Genomic DNA, 10,295 nt, shown 5'->3' on the forward strand with positions numbered 1-10,295 from the left:
ACATGAACATATTTACATGTTACATTTCTTAGGTTGTGTGTGTGTGTGTGCGCGCGTGCGCGCATGTCTGTGTGTGTGTGAAAGAGAGAGAGAGAGAGAGAGAGAGAGAGAGAGAGACGCTATACATGCCATTGGGGCATTGGCTAGGAGTCTCATAGGCCGGGTTCATAGTGGACGGCGGCAGGAGTTGCGTGAGCTCTGTCAACCAATCAAAAGCGAGCGCCTCGGATGCCCTTTTCACAGTGAGCGGTGCCAATCTCTTTTTTCTTTGTCAACGTATGGAAGAAACTCCAGCAATTTCTTCCGACCCTCCCCCCCCCCCCCCCCTCGGCAATTAGACTTCCACCCTCCACGTCATCTGACAACTACCACTTTTTAATTTTATTAAATTTCAAACCTTCCACTTTTCTATTTTAATAAACTCAAACCTTCGAAAACCCAATCTTTTCCACCAGGCTCCGATGTTCACAACAGGCACGGTAGAGAAACGATCGATCAGGTTCTTCCACCCTTGCGTGAACAGATAGGCGGGGGAAGAGTGCATTCTAAAGCACTTTTGCTTGGAAATGCCTCTTTTGAAGAGTAACTGCCGTCGCTTTAGTGTGAAACCAACCATAGACCATGAACTTTATGCCCCTAACAAGTTTGCAAGTCTCAATAACACACTCTCCTAAAGTGCTCGGCTTCTGGACTACATAAGTAGTCCTTAGTAAAGGGTTGGATTTTGGGTGAAAATTTGGATCGTTGAAAAAGCTGACGGATTATTGCCATGGCAAGCTAATAATAATAAACTTTTCTTTTATTACTTTTTTATGCATGGGTGTTGACATTTCGTGTACGTCTCTCTTTAAAGAGGGGCATTGAGTATTGTGTCAAACATTATTTTTTATGCTTTTAAAATATATTTTAATATAAATAGTTCATTGTTGCACTTTTTTCAAACAAACATAATATTTTTTTGTGATACCACATGTTTTGAAATGCCAATCTACTAACATGATATGGCGGAAGGGAGAGCCCTTTACACGTGTCGCAATCTGCAACCTGAAGGCTAAAGTCCAAAACTAAAAAACACCTCTTTGCACGCTAAAGGCGCCCGGCTGTACTAATCGAGGATAAAGGCAGACCGCATCTCCCCACACACACACACACACACACACACACACACACACACACACACACACACACACACTGACTCCTGAGCTTAGAAATAGCCACAGAGATCGGGTTTGAACTTTGGCCCCGTCTTCTGCACTCGTTTTTCAAAGCATCTAAACTCAATAGTCCCACAAGTAATGTCCTTTTGATTGCAAAAATGTGCACCCAACCTCTTTGGAGTACTTTTTTGGATTAAATAGAAATGACCATGCAAGTTCTTCCTTTACCATGTAATCTTTTTATCATGATGTAAAATAGAGATTTTTATAGGTACCATCTGACGAGCCCACGTACTACATGAACATATTTACATGTTACATTTCTTAGGTTGTGTGTGTGTGTGCGCGCGTGCGCACATGTCTGTGTGTGTGTGAGAGAGAGAAAGAGAGAGAGAGAGAGAGAGAGAGAGAGAGACGCTATACATGCCATTGGGGCATTGGCTAGGAGTCTCATAGGCCGGGTTCATAGTGGATGGCGGCAGGAGTTGCGTGAGCTCTGTCAACCAATCAAAAGCGAGCGCATCGGATGCCCTTTTCACAGTGAGCGGTGCCAATCTCTTTTTTCTTTGTCAACGTATGGAAGAAACTCCAGCAATTTCTTCCGACCCTCCCCCCCCCCCCCCCTCGGCAATTAGACTTCCACCCTCCACGTCATCTGACAACTACCACTTTTTTATTTTATTAAATTTCAAACCTTCCACTTTTCTATTTTAATAAACTCAAACCTTCGAAAACCCAATCTTTTCCACCGGGCTCCGATGTTCACAACAGGCACGGTAGAGAAACGATCGATCAGGTTCTTCCACCCCTGCGTGAACAGATAGGCGGGGGAAGAGTGCATTCTAAAGCACTTTTGCTTGGAAATGCCTCTTTTGAAGAGTAACTGCCGCCGCTTTAGTGTGAAACCAACCATAGACCATGAACTTTATGCCCCTAACAAGTTTGCAAGTCTCAATAACACACTCTCCTAAAGTGCTCGGCTTCTGGACTACATAAGTAGTCCTTAGTAAAGGGTTGGATTTTGGGTGAAAATTTGGATCGTTGAAAAAGCTGACGGATTATTGCCATGGCAAGCTAATAATAATAAACTTTTCTTTTATTACTTTTTTATGCATGGGTGTTGACATTTCGTGTACGTCTCTCTTTAAAGAGGGGCATTGAGTATTGTGTCAAACATTATTTTTTATGCTTTTAAAATATATTTTAATATAAATAGTTCATTGTTGCACTTTTTTCAAACAAACATAATATTTTTTTGTGATACCACATGTTTTGAAATGCCAATCTACTAACATGATATGGCGGAAGGGAGAGCCCTTTACACGTGTCGTAATCTGCAACCTGAAGGCTAAAGTCCAAAACTAAAAAACACCTCTTTGCACGCTGAAGGCGCCCGGCTGTACTAGTCGAGGATAAAGGCAGACCGCATCTCCCCACACACACACACACACACACACACACACACACACTGACTCCTGAGCTTAGAAATAGCCACAGAGATCGGGTTTGAACTTTGGCCCCGTCTTCTGCACTCGTTTTTCAAAGCATCTAAACTCAATAGTCCCACAAGTAATGTCCTTTTGATTGCAAAAATGTGCACCCAACCTCTTTGGTCCAAATAGGAAACTCAATTAATTAGTTTCTTAGATTCCTTGGAATCCTAAAATTCAAAAGCAAAACTGCTCGCTCTTTGTATTTCTCCTTTTCTAGCCCTTCCTACGCACACCTACGATGTGCATGGGCCTCTCCGCCTTGGCCCTCACTGGTTATTATCTACTTGCTCAAGGTGAATGGCATGGCGAGGAAATTTGCAGCAAGACAACATTGCAATCTTGCTCTGACTTGAAGCACAAAACCACCATGCCATTCCCTCTATCTATGCGCCATCTGCTCTCTCCCTCTCTCTCTCTCTCTCTCTCTCTCTCTCTCTCTCTCTCTCTCTCTCTCTCTCCAGCCATATACGATCGCGATGCTTCCCATCAACAACTCCCAAACCCATGCCTGCACATCGCCTCCGCTTGCGCGAGATCATCCACACAAAAAAAATCTTTCTCCGCCAGTCCACCGCTCTAGCTTCAACACATGGCGCTCTCTCTCTCTCTCTCTCTCTCTCTCTCCACGTGCCCTCTCATCAGTCATTTTAGGCTACAACTAAGCATTTGAACAAAGCCACTATCGCCTGAGAGAAAGCAATCCCATTTCAAATTTCTCACTAAAGAATTAAAAGTACGTAAATTATTGTCTTTAAGAAAATATCACCCAAGAGGGCATCTTTAGAGATACCACTTTTTCAAACCTTAAAAAAAAACTTTGCACCACCTCTCGCTCCTCGTGTTGGCTCGTATGCCCACGCATCTCCTACTCTGTCGGAGAGCCTTGCTCCCACTCAGGGTCGAACACACTGGCACCTTATAGTTATCATTTTCCCTAGCTGGCACTACTGAAAAAAGTCAAAAATTTATCTATAAGATTCCAAGGAATCTTCTAATCCGAAAGGAAAAGACCCGGAGCCGTCACCATCACAGGTCTGCGCAAAGCACACATCCCCTTGCTCGCTATGGAGTCCTCTTACCCGTGCCTCTGACTCCCCTTCATGTCTCACTTCCACGGTTTCCCTCACGATACGCACACGATCTCTCTTGCTACAACAACTGCATAGTCTAGAGGAGAAGCATTATCTATCTCTCTCTATATACTGCAACTTCTCCATCTCTCTCTACATGCTACATGCATGCATGCGCCAATGAGCTATTCTCTCTCTCTCTCTCTCTCTCTCTCTCTCTCTCTCTCTCTCTCTCTCTCTCTGTGCGCCATCATTGCCATGTGTACCTTTTTTCGCCCCCTATGCACGCATTTGCGCTCATAAAACATCTTTGCAAATGGTATTCTCCCTCTCTCCTCGTGTCTACATCGAAATACCCCCGCCACGATTGTTCGTGTGCACCAACAAAAAGTTGGGGTTTTCCAAAAATATCTCTCCCCAAGTGTCTGTGTCCTCACTTTTCCAAAAGCCCTTTTCTTTTGCTTTTGAGGGTATCTCACTAGATACCCTCTAATAAGCCCCAAATTCAAAATTGGGAGGACCTACTTTTCTTTGCTTTTGAGGGTATCTCACTAGATACCCTCTAATAAGCCCCAAACTCAAAATTGGGAGGACCTACTGGTATTTTATTATTTCCTATACTATTGATACCTTTTTATACGAAGCATTGAAAGTTTTCTTTTGTTTTTAGTCTGTAAAAAAGGTCCTTCATTACATAGATTTATACGACATGACTTCCTTTTCATTTTATTGGCCTACTCAAAAAAGCCTAAATAACGAGGGATTAAAGAGCCCATTCATAGGAGCTTGATCATACAAGGGATCAAAGAGCGTATCCATAGGAGCTTGATCATACAAGGGATCAAAGAGCGTATCCATAGGAGCTTGATCATGATGTGAAGTATTAATTCAATGAATTTTTCTTAATAATTTACTTTGTGAAAGAGTCCTTCCATTCATTGTTCGAGAAAAGTATGCCTTATCTTAGCATTGAGCTGATTGAGAAATCAAAATAGATGTTTGACGGGAGGAAAGAAGGAGAAAATCCTCTTGAGAAATTTAAGAAAATAGAGTTGAATTGCACAAAAAAGGTAATTTTTGAAAATTTTCTCTTTGAATCTACCCTAAGGAGAATTTTGTATGTTTGCAAAATTGATTTTTCCTGAACACTGCTAACATTTACGGACCTCATCGAGGGACACTAATAAAGGTCTATACATTAGATTATTTAACTATCTTCTATTCTTTTTTTTTAATAGCAAAACTCACAATTGTGAGTGAATTATATTGAACATCCCAAAAAATTACAAGGTCTTGTCATGCTCTTGTTAAGCCATGACATCATCCAGGGACCATACTTACATCGGCTATCAGGGCAGCCACCCCAACCAACCCGTCCCCTCATCCTTGATACACAAGGTCCATAATCTTGTCATTCTGAGATCTTTTATTTACCGATGGTCAAGATTTGCCCCCATCCTAGGCATTCCATCTGCTAGCAAAAAGGCACAAGTAGTCCTAGACCAATCCTCCGAGTGTTGCTTACGTCCGAGTGTCCATATTAGCACTTTGCTTTCTTGTATAATTTCTACGAAGCTGGCCACCTCAAAACCTCCTTCAAACACACGGCGGTTCCTTGTCTGCCATACATTATGGAAGAAGAAGTATCTGACGATCTGAGTGCTGACGAGGAGTGCAGAACTACCTGAATTCTTACCTCCAAGGAATAGGTCAGTCTTGAAAAAACTAATTTTCCATGTTCTTTGGATCCACTTGCATATTCTCCCTGCGAGGCCTTTGATAGTTGGGCAGTCCATGAATAGGTGGGCCAGATCTTCAATAGCCAACCTGAACCCCAAGCATCGATCTGACCCAATCCCTCTCTCCTGAATCTTCACCCCCGTCGGTAGAGCACCCCACATAACCTTCCATAAGAAAACCTTCATGTGTTGCGGAACCTTTGGCTTCCATATGTTCTCCATTACATGCTCCCACCTTGCCTCCGGCCATTGCTTTTTCCATAGCTTATTAAGAGGGCTAGACCAATTCTTCTTTTGCATCATTGTCTGTTAAATGCTTTTAGGATGGGGTTTCCATAAGAGATTGCTTCCGGCAGGCCATCTCCAGGCATTCTAGTCCAACTCCGAATCACATATTTGCATCACTAGATTGTCAAGCTCTTTCATCACATTGTGAACAAGCAAGACCTCCAAGCTATTAAGTTGGTACTAGGTACCCATAAGGTCAATGGTTTTCCAACTCTTGTTGCCACTGTCCCAGAAGTGCCCAAGTCGCTTCAGACCCTTATTATTCAGCTTCCTGGCTGTCTCAATCCAATAGGGAGTTTGTGGTGGATCTATATCTTGGGAAAGCTAGGGGGACCAATGTAGAATGGAGTTCTTGAAGTATCTGGCTTCTTCCCCCCACTTTAAGACTCCTGCTGCTCTATTGCATTTTCTTACCAATTCTCATGAGCTGCCCCCGGCTAGCAGTTTGTCATGAATCTCCACCCCTCTCCACTTTCCACCCTTCGAGCCAAGTTTAGCTACTTCTATCATATCTCTGATCATGACAGCCCAAACTTGATCCTGTTTAGCCAAGGAAACAAAAAATTTGGTGCAACAAGCTTCTGCATGGGCCACAGGGTTGAGAACTCCGAGGCCTCCTTGATTCCCTGGCCGAGCAACTGATTCCCAACGGGCCCATTGCCATGGCCTGGAAGATTTCGTGTTATTTTTCCATAAAAACCTTTTTACTGGTTTTAAGAACTCTTTCCAGTGACACTTAGCCATCTTGAGAAGCGGGCTAGTGAAGGCAATATAAGGAATCATAAAGGCATTCATCACTTTTATCCGACTTGGGAATGGGAGAAGAGCATACTCACACCTACTCATTTTTGTTTTGATTTTTTCAAGCACCCACTCAAATCTTTGCTTGTGAGTTACGTCCACCCCCAAGGGGGCTCCAAGATGTCTAAAGATATTCCCTTTTGTGACAATCTCCCCCAGACAGAAGGGTCAAATGAGTCATTTTCCGATAGGGAGATCAGCCTTGACTTCTCTATATTACACTAAGACCCCGAAGCTACTGAGAATATTTTTACAATATTCAGAGCTTTTCTGATGACCTGGGGGCACGCCTTTAAGAGAATCATCTGCAAAAAGTTTCACTAGGAGTTGGCTATTCCCTGGTAAGGCAAGGCCTTGCAACTCCCCTTGTTTTGCACTAGCTTCGAGCGTCGTGATTAGAGGATGTGATCCTATGACGAAAAGTAGGGGGGCCAGAGGGCATCCCTGCTTAATAGACCTTTTGACCTCAAAAGAACCCACAATTCTATCGTTGAATAGGAGCTCTGACTGGCTTCCAGCCCCCATTACATGGACCAGCCGACATAGGCAAGGCCCAAAGCCCAGAGCTTCCATGACGGCTTCTATATATGTCCATGTTATTCTGTCATAAGCCTTGTCCAGGTCCAACTGCAGCAGAATGCACTCCTGCTTTGTGACAGTTGCGTATTCGATGCCGCCCATTGCTGCCAAGATGTTATCGTAAATGGACCTTCCTTTGATGAACCCATGTTGATGGGGTGAGATGATCTTGGTTAGTAAGGGGGCTAGTATGAGGGCTACTGCTTTAGCTATAATTTTGTAGGCCACCGACATCATCGTTATAGGGCGCCAATGCTTCAATTGAGAACAATAGATCTGTTTTGGGATGGGTTTGATAAGCCCTCTCTTAACACTTATCTCCAATGACCCTTCGATCATGGCTTTATTGGCCAATCTTGTGATTGGGGCCTTGAGATCATTCCCAAATTCTCTATAGAATTCCACCGTCATCCCGTCCCAACCAGGGGACTTTTCCTTGCCAAGGGCTTGCAATGATAGCGAACATTCGTCTTCGGAGAATGGCCGTTCCAAGCTATTAGCTTCTGAATGGGGAATATCCTTCTTGACACTCTGAAGTAAGGTCCCTCTAGCTTCTTCCACTTCTTGGGACTGGGTCTCTGGCCGTCCAATGATTTGACTAAGATAGCTCAACATCAGACCAGCCATTTCATCCTAGCTATGGAATGTTGTCCCTTTCTCATCATCGAGCGAGCGGACGTGGCCCCGGCTCTTCTTGATTTTTAAAGCCCTAAAAAACTGTGGTTGATTGGAGGCTTCAGGTTGAAGAAAAGTCTCTATCGAGAGCAGCCTTGCCTTTCTAATATCTTCTAACTGCTCATTAGCAAGGTTAGATTTGGCTTCGAGCCATCGTTTGTGCTCCTCCTCAGTAGCATGCCCATTGGCTTTTATGGAGGTAAGCAATTGTACCTCCGCTGTAAGATGTAGAAGGTGTACCTCCCTAGCTTTCTTGATTCAGGGGCCCGAGGTTTTGATTGCTTTCTGGATGATCCGAGCAAAGAGGTCCCACGCATTGTGTTTGTTGAGGTCGACATATTTTTGGAGCTTACCCAGTGCTTTCTTGGTTAGATTCCTGAAAAGAGGGTCTTTGAATAGGTGTGCCCCTATTACTAACAGTTTTTTCTCACCTCTTGGGGTCTGCTCCTCCTCTTTATTCTTCTTAAAATGTATGTGCAAAGGAATGTGATCTGAAAGGCTTTTTGTTGGGACTACCTTCATCTCCATCAACAACAGTATCCAGTCAGCTTGGTGCGAGCAATAGCATCTATCTAGCCTGGAGGCAGTGCAAGCATACTGGAGGCTTATGTAGGTGAAACCAGGCGTGCTGTTCCATGGGCCAGCTTCCCATAAGTCGATCATTGCCCACTTTTCGCACAAACTTTGCCATTTAGACCTTTCTGAGCCAGCCAGCATACTGGAGGATCCTGTTCTATCCTTGCTCTTTTCTACCATATTAAAGTCGCCAACCAACAGCCACTTCCCTTGAATAGGAGTATCTCTAAGATGCATCCATAGTTTAGCTCTATCTTTTGCATGATAAGGGCCGTACACATTCACAATGGTGAAGGGATGCCCTTCCCATCTGATTCTAATCGCCAGGATTCTGCCGAATGGGTGGTTAAGAACCAACTTCGGCTCCAATTCTCTGTCCGCAATGTTGAGGACGCCACTGAAACCGTTACTTCCTTCTCCATAGAATACCAGTTTCTTTCCTAGCACCTGCTTTCTCTTGCAATGGGCATCTAAGTGGTGTTCCTGGATGGCCCAGCAGTTGACTGTCTTCTCCTTTTTTATTTCCTCCCAGAATAGGGTACTCTTCTTACGGGTTTTCAACCCCTTCACGTTCCAAGATTGGATAGTGAGAGACTCCATCATTAATGAGGGGATCATTGGGATAGAGGAACGAATTCTTCAGCATCCGACTCATTCCCCCCCCCCCTTTCTCTTTGGTCTCGAGAGAATACGGGGGTTCCAAGTCAGGGGATTCCTTTTCTTGCAGTGCTACAAATGGATTGTGCAATGGGACAATGAACCCCCCTCCTTTTGAAGAGGTGGAGGATGAATTAGATCCTTTCACCTCAAGTGTTCTCACAACTTGAAGCACTTTGGAGTCTCTTGCCACTGCCTTCACTCCTTTGGCTCTTTTCAGACAAGGGACTTGGACAGCTGTCGTCGTTGTCACTGTCATAAATTTGGGGGTAGCAGCGGGAGTAATGATCCTATTATTATTGTTCGAAAGGTCGTTGTATGGGAATCGATTCCTCCACAATATTTTCCTGCATCTTAATATCCATTTTCTCACATACCATATCTCCTTTATCCTTCCCTGCATTTGTCCCTTTGTTACTGCCTCCTTGCTTCTCCAGCCCTTCCATCAGGGATTCCATTTTATTAGGGGCCTCTGCTGCCAGAGTTGCAGTATCATTAGACTTCAAGGGGCAATCCTTGGAGAAGTGCCCAAAGTTGTGGCATTTAAAACATGCCCCAAAGTATGTTCCAAAGTTTAGCGGAATAGCAACAAGCCCAGCTCTGACATTGATAACCATGACTTAGGTGGCGTTTTAGACATATCCCATCCTATACAAACCCTGTTTGAGGTTCTTCCAAACCCTCTCTTGCTAGGTATAAATAAGGGAGTGCCCAGTTGGCTAGCAAGCATCCTGAGATTTTCCCACAACCAGTTAGGCAGTCCCACAAACTCAACCCAGACCCGATGAAACTCTTATAGAGATTCAGTTGAGTCGAACACTGGCTCCCAAGACACCACACAAACCGTAGTCCTAATAAATACTAGGGGTCCTTTGTCAAGGATCTTTTCCACATCGGAGGCCTCTTTGAATCTCATTGAACAAAAACCTTTAGCTAAGTAAAAAGTACTTTCAACTGCTCCTCCATGACCAAGAATTTGAGGGCCCTCAAGCCATTGAATCATCTCAAACCTGTTCGGGATTCTTCCACTGAACCCAAATACAAGCGTTAGCTTAGCTTACCTGGCTAACTGTTTTTTGATAAGTGTTGGTGGAATCGCTACAGTTGTAGCCTCGGCAACCTCCACTTGCTGTGGCCAAGACTTTTTTAAAGCAGAAAAGGCTCGATCTGCCAACCCATCTTCTACCAGCCCACTGTATTCTGTTTGGAGCAAGTTCTTTTGTTGTTGTTAGGGCCGGACTCAATCATTTTGTTGACTTC

This window comes from Adiantum capillus-veneris, chromosome 3, assembly GCF_014529385.1.
Source record: "Adiantum capillus-veneris isolate H3 chromosome 3, ASM1452938v2, whole genome shotgun sequence".
NCBI lineage: Eukaryota > Viridiplantae > Streptophyta > Polypodiopsida > Polypodiales > Pteridaceae > Adiantum > Adiantum capillus-veneris.